The 12,349-nt window shown below is 24.0% G+C and overlaps 1 protein-coding gene across 1 annotated transcript in view; it reads left to right on the top strand.

Annotated features, from left to right (window-relative positions):
* Nucleotides 1–6,985: 6,985 nt before the first annotated feature.
* The window catches only part of LOC126735861 (NADH dehydrogenase [ubiquinone] 1 beta subcomplex subunit 2, mitochondrial-like), a 490,931-nt gene continuing 485,567 nt past the window's right edge, over nt 6,986–12,349 (top strand). The window contains exon 1 of the mRNA XM_050439949.1: nt 6,986–6,998. The gene's annotated coding sequence lies outside the window, so the exon portion shown is untranslated. The remainder of the gene's footprint in view (nt 6,999–12,349) is intronic.

Raw genomic sequence — 12,349 nt, forward strand, 5'->3', positions numbered from 1 at the left:
AAGGAGAAAAAGAATACAAAGACTTAAAAAATTTCTTTAATTTTTTATCAGTAAAGTATCAAACCCTTCGAACAATAGAACAAAAAATTCTAAACTTTTTCCTTGATTAAATAAGAGAATATTGGAAAGAATATACTAATGAAGCAACATACTTTATGAGCTTTTTACATAATTCATGGCCTAAATAATCAACGATTTTACAACAATGAATATTTCGCTTTAGAGGTTACGTCAAAAACATCTTGCTGAAAAGCAAACTGAATCCTAAGAAACTCAAAAGATTTAAGAGAGGTTCAGAAATACTTCTACAAGCGAAAAAGAGTCAAAAATATATTTAGAGAAATTTTCATATTTACTTTGTGATATAATAATTTTTATTTAGGATTTTTATATATAATCCAACAACCAAATTGTGATCACGTCAACATAAACAAAATATCTTACAAAGACTATAATCAAAAGGAAAAACAAATTCCCTACTTAAATAATTTACAAGATATTTTGACGAGCAACCCCAATTTTCTTATTTTAATACATTCCATTCAGAATAAAAACAGGGTATGTGCAGCTCTTTGCTTGGAAATGCCTTATTTTACTCCAGACCAAGAATAAATGAAATACATTAAAAAAAAAACGAAAATAAATATTTTAAAATCTTGTCTTACTAAATAATAAAAGTATTATACTTTTATACTGTTTAAAACTTCTACAAGAAAAGTTTCATTAAATATTTACACTTTAGCCTAAATTAACTAATTACTAAGTTAGTTATGAATTTTTGTTAATATTATATTTTTAGAATTAAACTACAAGTCTACCTTAGTCATTATTATTGCATCGCTAATTAGAGTGATACAATTATTAAAACTTCAAAAGTTAATATACTTACTTTTTTTTGTTAAAATATAGATAATAAAAACAATTAATATACAACACAACTATAACATGAACTTTATAATTGTCCAAAACTATGTCTAACGTTATTTAAAAGGTACCCCAACATTTTAAAGATTGGTTATAAAAATACTGGTAATGTTCCAAAGGTCTTGTGCCTCTAATCATAATTTTTTTTATTTTATGATCGTTCATCTTGCACAAAGTCTCATTTCCTCTTAAAACCTTTTTTTTTTTCGAGCCCAATAATGTTTTGAAAAGAAATTAGGGGCAAAAAATGTAAGCCCTTTGACACAAAAGCCAACAATGTGAAAGGGTAATGGTGACAAAAAGTTGATTTTAGTAGAAATAATATGTTTTAAAAGTATATTATAGCTTTTTGCTTCCCTTTTTAAATATAAATAATTTATACACAAATCAAAGAACGTATTTATTTCTGATTCTAACTAAAATCAGATATTTTATGCTTCTTACCTACAAGAAGGTAAAACATAATTAATAAATAAGTTTAAGCAAATACCGTATTATTTGCTTTAGCAAATAAAGAAATTTTTAAATAAAATAATAGAAGATATTTGACATCCATTTAAATTATGCACTGGGCATACAAATTTGTAAATTTTTAAGTTCTAACTATGCTTAAACAAAATCACTAGTCATATTTAAGAAATCTTCTACCTCTAATAACCTATCCCATCTGTCCTTGCATAATACATTTACAAGTCCAGTTTCCTCTTAAAACCCTTTTTTTTATCAAACCCAATGATATTTAAGGAAAAAAACAGAAGCAAAAAATTGAAACCCTTTGACACAAAAGCCAATATTGTGGAAGGTCATCATTCGCCCTTTCTCGAATGCAATTTTATGGCACCGGGGCCCGTTAAAAGACCGTTACGCATGTTTTATGACGAAAACATGACAGTGCTGTGTGGGTCATAAACCATGTAAAGTGGATCCCGTTACTCGTCGTCTAGATCGTTTGGACCTAGATTTATTTCACTTAGTTTCCCAAAGAATCTCAATTCGTGAGTGTCTTAGATTTGTCAAGTTATTAATTTGGAAGAAAGGTTGGTTATATGCTGAAACAGATTTAAAGAAATCAATGTCCCTAAGAGTCACAGTGTCAGTGAAAAAGATATAAATAAGGGGTTTTTCCGTTGCATAATATTCAACAGGAAATCTTAAAAGGTAAGCTAGTATTCACATTCTTATTTTTTATCCAATATATATTTTTTCTCATAAAATCCCACATCCCTAAATTCTGAAATAAAACTTTTTTTCTTTCTCAAAGTATTTTTATTATTTTAAAAATAAAAATGTTTTAGTTCATGAAATTTTGACTGCCTGTGTGATTTTCAAATTCTATCTATTCACTCTTTATATTTGGCAAAAGATATTTTAAGTATTCTCTATATTTAATGAATGCATTATTAAGATTAGCATATTATTTAATAAATGTGCAAATAAAAATATTGGAATTACATCAAAAACTACGTTACATACGTTCATAACATACTGCTCATAAAAATGATATAGAATACTCAAAAAAAAATTAAAAGGGTATATAAGCAATTGCATCAAAAAATCCATTTAAACCAAGTTTTTACAGAAAAGAAATAAAATAAAATAACAAATTAAACTTTAGTTTATTCTTGTTCTACATCTTACTTAATAATATTTTTGCGTTTAAGTTCAGCCTAATTTTATTTTAAACATTAATCAACTTTGCGTACGACACCCATTCCAAACTAGTTCTTCTCGGAAGTTTATGTTCTTGGTAATCTCTACCTATTCGCAGTTCATATTTTAAATAGTTATACAATTTACCTCTTTTATATGGGTACTGTCTACTGTTACAATATCTTCTAACACTAATAATACCAACTAATATTGAGACCAATTGACTCGTTCTATTGCTGCAATATTTCAAGTTGTCTGTGTTAAGATCAATATCGTTTCCAAATCGCTCTCTCAGTCTAGTATCCTTAACGCATATGCTAGCTAGGAGATATAGTATTACCCTATCTAATTCCTTTCTATAAAAGAGACTTCTTTTAATTAAACAATTCATTTTTAATAATTACCTTAAGAAGTATTTTCATATCAAATATAAATACTAATATAGCTAGCACTTCAATAGTATCAAATGCTTTGTGAGGGTCAATAAAAACCTATGATGTTATATTCAATTGTTATTTTTATTCCTGTTTTTAAAATGAGTAATTTTCGGTTTTCAATCAAAACCCTAATTGTTGTACAGTTTTACTAACACTTATTTGATTAGGATAATCTCAAGTAAAAGTTTCCTTTAAATTTTATTGCTATCTGATTCTCAGCGCATTTGTTCATGTGTTTGAAAATCTCTTATTATTTGCAGTTTATATCCCAAATATTTTAACAAGGTTACCTCTTTTATGTATTTACTATCTTATCTTCTATCACTATTGAATATTTAGTAGACCAACTGTATGTCTTAATTTGTCTATAACATGATCAATATCGTCTGCAAATCACAAATTATTTATTCTTTTTCATTGATGTTAATACTCATATTCTCTTAGTCTAGTATCTTAAATGCATATGATAGATTGGCAATAAATAATTTGGGAAATAATAGCGTATTGCCCTGTCTAGTTCTCTTTCCGATATGATATGTAGAAGAATTTTTATGGAAAAGCAAACGTTTTTTATTAAACAAATCATTGTTTATTTTAGATAACTTCAGAAATATTTTAGATACTAAATATAATTACAAGACTAAGATATAATTACTGAACGTCCAGTTCTTTTCTAATATTTGTTTGATCAGTCCAATTTAATTTATTAAAATTTGGACGGATAGCCGCCGGTATTATTTTCTGCATAAGGGGTTAGTCTCCCCATTTTTTAATTGCTAGGATCTTTTATACTGTAATGATAAGCGATATACCCTAATATTTTCGAAATTGTTCCTTGGTTCCCTTCTTATGTATAGGTATCATATTGCTTTTGTTCCACTTCTTAGGTGTTATCTGTTGTTTCCATATTTTAGGAATCATTTGATCATCCTCACCTTCATAGGAATCATACATTTTTTGGTGTAAGCTATTTTCTCCATTTTTTAGCAGTTTTTCATTTATACCATCGTTGCTTACCACTTTCTGGTATTTAAGAGATGTTATTGCATTCTTAACTACTTAAGGTATTGGTATTGGTATTTTCACATCTGCTAAATGGATGGTAATGTCTTCTTCCTCTGTATTACTCTCATTATTTAGTAACTCCTAATATTTCTTATACTCTACTTATTTCCCAACAATTTTCATTTTCGTCATTATTAGCTCGTCTGTTTATTTATGACTTTTACATAATTTTCTCTTAGCAATCGTCTTATCTCAATTTTTATACTATGAAATTCTTCCTTGTTCTCCTCTTAAAGATTTGTTACTAGTATAAATCCTTTTATAGTTTTTATTTCTAGTCATTTCTGGCATTCTCTGTCAAATAACTTTGTTTTTGGGCTTATCTTACTTCTTCTAATGGTTTCCGTCGCTGCTTCTCTTATGTCTTTTTTTACAAGTAGTTTATATATTTTCGTATTTAGATATATTCGCATATGCAGTTTTTTTGAACATAAGATACTACTCTAACTCTTTAGAAATTCTATTTTGATATAATTGTAAATTCTTAATAATAAGATTTAAAAAAATCTCTATTTTGTTATTATACTGATTTTCATATATATTATTTCTTATTTATTAATATAATACAATGATCAATATTATAAATTACAATAATCCTGTATTTTATTAAGATGCATAATTTAAATGGCTATGACATCATTTTTTCAATCGCTGTCATAGCCATTTCAGTTTTAATCCCATTATTATAACTTATTTATATTTTTTATGTAATAAATATAAAATATTATGAAACAAAAAATAGGAAAAATTTCGAATGCTTTGTAAGGGTCAATAAATACCAGGCATTTGTTGTAATAATATATCATTCTCTTTATTCAAGTTTTTAAAATGAGCTATTTTTTATTTTATTTTTTATTCAAAACCCTGCTTGTTCAACAAAAAAAGCTCAGTTTTGCTAACTACATTATTCATCTGATTAGAATAATTTTCTTAAGTAAAGGTTTCCTTTCAATTTTAATGCAATTTAATTCTCAGTGCATTTCTTCATGTTTCTTTGTATTTGGATTTTTTTATTAAACTTACCTATTTTATGTATATATTATTTACTTTCGCAGTATCTCCTATGTGTGTCGTAATTTGTCTGTGATGAGATCAATATTGTCTGCAAATCGTAAATTATTTATTCTTTTTCATTGATATTAATGCTCATATTCTCTTGGGAAACTAATACTTATTTCTTATTAAAAACTAAAAAATCATTGTTTGATTAATTAAAACCCTATTTGTTATATGGATTAAAAAGAAACAGTTTTGCTATGATTCGTTTGATTACAATATTTTTTAAGTAAAACTTTCTTTTTAATTTTATTGCTATTTGATTCTTAACGTACTGTTATTTATTTTATTATTTAAAGACCTTTCTACTTCGACGTAATTTTGCCAGTTTTGAGTAAGATTTAGGATATGTCAAAATTAATATATTATAATAATAGATTATTTAAAAGTTTTATTTTATTTACTTAAAGCAATTCAATTTACTGCAATTACTTTAATCTAATTAAAAAAAAAGAACAACTGATGCTTTAAACTTTTAAAAACTAGAAAAAAATTATAAATATAGCTCAAAACTTAAATTTTTTTCATTTATTAAACTTGCACATATTTATTTTAATTTTTTTAATAAATAAATTATTTTGCTTTATTTATGCTATTTTATATGTATATGCTATATAAAAATAAGTTTACTAATTTTATAAAATGAATCTTTATAAAGGAACAAATTAAAGAAGGCAGTTTTATTAAGGAATTATTATTTTTTTGTTTTAATTAATATTTTAGATTTTTAAAAGTTTTTGAAAATAATATGAATTTTAGAGATATTTGTAAATTTTCTTAAATATTTTAGATTTTTATAGCAATTGTTTTAATTTTCCAATAAAAATTGCGTTACAAATTGAAGAAGATAAACTTTCGTTTATTTTATTGGAAAAGTCCATCCACCTTTCTCTCTTTTTCAAATAATTTTAATTCATGCAATTTTCATTTTAAAAAACTTGTTTTTGATTTGTATTAAATATGTTTTGCAAAAAGATAATTTTTTTTCCTTAAAAGTAATAGTTGCTGCTATTTCATTTAGAGTAAATTTTTAAGATTCTCAAACGCTCAAGAAAATCTAGGAATTGTGAAAACAAAGTCAAATAAATGTAATTCTTTTGGCAAAAAACTGTTTTGATAAGGAGTTTCAGATTTCATAATAGGACAACGGTCAATGGTTTTCTTTGACTTTGGTCCATATTATGAGATATTCTAAATGATAACGTGAATTTTTCTAAATGTTATCTTTTTTAAATTTAAGCAATAGGGAAGCTCATATGCCATTTCGTATAACCTTGAATGCTTGCAACAAACTGGAAAAACGGTTACATATTTCATTAAAAAAAAAGGTTTTCTCACGTATTTTTACCGATGAATATTGTAATTTAGGTAAAAAACGATAAAGAAGTTTCGGGATTCATAAAAATTTATAAATCAAATTTATAACCTCAATAACCAAGTTTACTCCCGGACTGACCCGCAAACAAAGAAACATAAGCAAAACTATAAAAGTTCGTTCTTAACTTTAAAGTTTTAAGACCGCCTCGGTAGCGAAGTAAACAATTTTAAAAAATTCCTATATAAAATGCATGACCATGGAACAACGTTTCCGAGGAAATGCACGAAATGGAGGAACTCGCCAGATTAGATTAATCCAATTTGCCAAGAAACTTTATTGATAAAACTAGACGGTCGGATGGTTTTCTTTAGATTACATGACATTTTGCGCGGATATAAGACGCAAATGGAATTAGGAGTTTACTCATAAAAAATAAAGCGAATGAAGAAGCATTTTTTAAGTTTTTTTCATATTTGATTTTAATCATATTATGTTTTGTAAAAAAAAACAGAGTTTAAACTATGTCTTAATCAAGATTTTTTAAAAATATTGTTTTTTTTATATATTTGTATCACTAAATATAATATAGAGTACAAAGAAAGATTAATCAAAGCTTTAAATAAACCTACTTTAAATCATAGTAATATATATTAATTAAACGGATACAAAATTGTTTGTGTAATGTAAAAATGGTATATTGGCATAAAAATTTTTATATGCAAGAATGGAACAGATTCATAATCACGTTCATTAACATGTTTTTTAAACGTGATTTTGAAAAAGTTTAGTATTTTACAATGTAACTTATACTTACTACATATTTTAATATATTTCTTATATAATACTCGTATTCAGAAAGTTTTAATTTGTATTTTAGTCTACGTTTGTTTTTTTTGATCTAAAAATATTATCTTGTGGAAATTTTATTAAATTATTGGTATAAATAAATCATTGTTGTTATAACATATAATAACCTGAATTTTATTTTACTTTAAATGCTGACAATTTTATAATCTTAAAGAATAATTCTAAAATAAAAATCATTAATATTAATTTAAATAAAAAATCATTTAGTAATTTTTTTCTTAATTGATAAGATCTCTCTGATTAATATATTAGTAATTTTAATTAATACAATTATAATATTTTAATTTATTACAAGCTATTTATTTAATTACATACGACTTTTAATTATCGTAATATTTCATTATAAAATTTAAAAAAAATACCTTTATATGAATAAATGTATATCAAGTCCACTTAAGTTGTGCCTAGAAAAACCAAAAGCTAATTAAATTGTACAAACTACATATTTATAATTCGTAAAGTTCACTTTTATATCATATAATTTAAATCAACCGTGGTTTACTAAATATAACATTGATTTGTCACGAAACTATAAAAACTATTAACGTCTATAAATAAACAAAAATTTAATTTTATTTATCGATCCTCGATGATGATGTATTTGCAAATATAACTGAATAAATATATCATTTAGTTTTCCTATTTCATTCGTTTTATTATGTTTTTCTTTAGCTCGACAAATAACTTTTTTGTTTAATTAGATGTGTTTATTTTCTTTAATATATATTTTTTGAAGCTATATAAACCGATATTTTCTACAAAAGAAAATTATGTATAGTATTTAAAACCTTTGTGTATATATAACATATACTGCAAATCAATTTATCTTTCAAATAAATAAAATATTAGAATTTATAATCTAATATACTTTTACAAATATACAATAAATTTTAAACCTTTTTAAAAACAATCACTAGATATTTGTAAAAATATTCCTTGTATAAAAAAATAAATATATAATTTGATAATGCAGTTCAATGTCTTTTATTATAAAAATTTAAATATGCCAAACACAAAACTACAGTAAGCTTTCTATTTATATTTATCCAAAATCGCTTTTTTCATATTAAAAATTTAATTTTATATTTTGATATTTATCATAAGACCTAGAATATTAACTATAATACTAGTTTACTTCATTAAATTTAATCTGTTTAATGTAAGTTTTGTTGTAACTTACTCATCTATAATATAGAGGTGCAAATATTTAAATACGTATTTTAAATTTTATACTGATTATCATAATATAATATATTTCGTATAGAATACTTGTATATAAGAAAATATTTACTATTTTTATCTATTTATTATTGTTTTCTTATGTAAAATATTTCCTTATTTAATAAAAGTTTTACTAGATAATTTCTCTAAATAAATCATTGTTATAAAATATATTTACCTGAATGTTATACTAAATGATATCAAATCATTATAATACCAGAAAATCTGTCAAATTATTACAAAATTTATATAAAACATCATTTAGTATTTATTTGGTTTAATTAGTAAATATATTTTATTAAAATAAATTATTAATTACAACTTATAGCAAGCTAAAAACCAGGTTGACCAAATAAAGTAAATTCTAATGAATTTCCAGATAAAATCAGGCACTTGTTAATAAAGAGTAAAAAATATTATAAAAACTTTAGAATCAGAAATTATTAACCAAAAAATTTTTGACGAATCTCTAAAAAATACTGCCAGTTACAATTTAATGAAAAACTTTTCGAGAAAAAATGTCTATTAATAAATTTAACAGAACCATTATTTTTTATATATTAATAAACATCTTATTTATCGTTCTTATTTAATGCATATAAAAAGATAAAAATCTATTTTTTTTCCATTATCTTTTTCTTAACACAATAAAAGACTATTTATTTATTAATGTTCTTTTTCTTTTTTCAATATATTTTTTTTATTACATAAACCGGTAATCTTCCATAATAAGAAACAATAAAATTATAGCAAATTATAAATACTATATAAAGCCTTTGCATATATATAATTTATAATACAAAACGATTCAACTTTCTAATAAATAAAATCTTTGTATTTATAATGTAGTAAAATAAATTGCAAAAGCGTTTTGAAAAATAGTACCTTGATACTTACATTTTTAACCTTTCAAAATAGCTCTTATATAAAAAAAATAAAAGTAATAGTTTAATATTGTCATTATAGGTCTTTTATTATAAATATTATTATTGTGTCAAATATAAAATAAAGAACTTTCTACTTACAATAAGTATTTTGTCATCTTTTGAGGTATTGATGTTTATTTAAAAGCTCTTTTTTGTACTTTAAAAATTTAATTTAATATTTTAAAAAGAATAATTATACCTGAAATGTTAACTATATTACCAGTTTATTGTTTAATTACCTTTGTTAAATTCGATCTATTTAAAGTAAGTTTTGTTTAAAGTTACTTACTTAGAATTTAATATAGATAGGTACTATTAATTTTATTAAATATTATAATATAAAATGTTAATATTATTACTTTTGTTAAAATTTTATAATGGTTGTTATACTCAGTTTTATAAATATACTATATAATAGATTTTCCAATAAATACTAAAAAAAGATTTTTAATATTATTTCTTTCCAGACCAAGGATTTAAAATCTTTTTGCTCCTAATTACCTAAATTAACACTAAAACTAATTGCCAAGATACTTTAGCCTAAAATAGCCAAACTGAAAAGAACCTGACGTATTTCATACTTAAAAAAATTCATCGCTATCCCAATGGGAGCACTTTACTTATCTCGACAGACAAATGACGCGTTTTATTTTAAAAAATGGCGCTAGGCTTTCTACGACGCTTTCATCAGATCATGTCATTCGCCAAGGCTTTTTGTGTAAAAGCCATATGCTGTAAACATGAAAACTCAGCATCAAGATATTTTTTTATTGTGTATTCTTCACCTTTGCATTTAAATTGTATAGTATAAAGAAGCAAAAACATTTATATTTTAAAATAAATGCTAATAAATGAATACGCCTAATACTCCCTAAAGATTCTATCTCAAGCGTAAAAGTATTTTCGAAATTCAATTCTAAGAGATTTACCAAGTGAATTGGAAGAACTGGTAATAATACGATAGGCAGGATTTTACCATTTGCATATAAGTTGTACATTACGCGAGATAGAAGTATTGGTTTCCACCATTTTAGAAAGGAAATGATCCAGCCAGATAAATACATGCATACAAAACACAAGTTCATTAGCATTTTTATAAATAGCTGGGCGTTTTACCGATAAAAAATTCAAAATAAATTAGCGTTATTTAAGACAAGTGTTATTTCGTTGGGATTTTATTAGACGGTTCATGTTATTTTATAAATAAACGTACGCATAGTCGAACAATTTTTAATTATCTTGCCATATGATCATTTATGTCTAAAATATTTAAAGGATTTTAAAACTAATACTATTTATTAAGTATGCGACTGACAAATAAACGTTCTTTGAAAATTACCAAAAATTATATAAAAACATTATAGTACGCCACTGTATAAACAAAATTACACATGTTATCGTAACTGATATCGTTTTTATGAAACTACATACTAAAAAACAAAACTATAACCAGACCTAATTTATTAGTGTTAACTCAGAGCCAAGTGGCTGCAATTTACAAAAGATTTATTATAAATTTCTTGGTGGGTGTTGCAGGCTGTTCCACTATTTTACAAGGTGTGTACTTATTCGTTGTATATTTTTTACGTCGGCTTTTAACAGAGGTATTGATTAACATGGCTTTTTGGGAGCCAAATGTCCTTAAAGGGCTGTCATAATTTAATTTATTAGGGAATAAAATTAATTGTGGAAAAATACCTTAATTAGTTTAATATTTGGTTGATTTTTAAGTATTTTAACTATTAATATGACTGAAGCGAAGCTGTCAGTGACATTTTCTTCCATTCTGATATTTTAGGGCTAACAGATCTATCAATACAAATTATTCCTTAAATAATACTCTGATGATGGAAATATACTATTATAGTAAGGAAACATAAAACGTTAAAATAAAGAAAACTATTTATGTAAAATAAATATCTTATTTGAAAAGCTAAACTGTTTTAATTGTGTGGATAAAAAATAAATAAAAGCAATAAGAAAATAAGAATTTATTATTAACTTAAAATAAATACAAAATTTTAGTACTGCTAAGTAAAACAATATGTCCATGAATATGTGTATGTTTTCCACTTACTTATTTTTAAAACAACAATAATTAATAAAAAATTAAATACATATTTCTAATTTATTACAACAACCTAAAAACAGAAAAAAAGAAGCAGTAAAATACATATTTTTTCCTGTACAAATATTATGTATAGTATACAAAGTTTAATATTTTAAATTCAGGTCATTTTCTTGATCAAAATGTTTGTGTGTTTTTAACATTTTTGTGAATTATTTTTTAAACAGCTTTAATTTTTAAGGCAGATTAGGCAGAATAATTAACAATTTATATTAAAAGCACAAAATATCCCGTTATGTTTTCTTAAAATATAAGAGAGAAACAATGTATTTTTTTAATGTAATATTGTTATTATCATACTTTTTGAAATTTTTTAGCTTTATTGAATGATATATTACTAAGACACAGTATAATTTCCTTAATATTGATTATTTTAATTCCTAATATAAAAAGCATTACTTTAACAATACACTTTTGAACCTTTTCTAATTCCTTCCCTCCTTTCAAACCTTTTCAAGGTTCAATTACTGTCTTGCATGCAGCTCCCCAAACCGAAATACCATTATTGATTATTGATTCAACTTTTAATATTTTCATCAACCTTTTCAATACTTTTAATTAGCTTTATATTTAAAATTTTTCAAAGTTTTGTTGCGTTAAAATCAATGTATAATAAATAATTTTGTTATAATCAATGTATCAAAATTGACATCAAGATATTTTACTGACTCTCTGTTCTTAAGGTTACAATTTAATAAATATTCGAAATCCAAATTATACTCCGAGTTATGCAGAATCAATTCATTCCTTCTTGTAG

The sequence above is a fragment of the Anthonomus grandis genome, chromosome 5 (assembly GCF_022605725.1).
Source record: "Anthonomus grandis grandis chromosome 5, icAntGran1.3, whole genome shotgun sequence".
Lineage (NCBI taxonomy): Eukaryota > Metazoa > Arthropoda > Insecta > Coleoptera > Curculionidae > Anthonomus > Anthonomus grandis.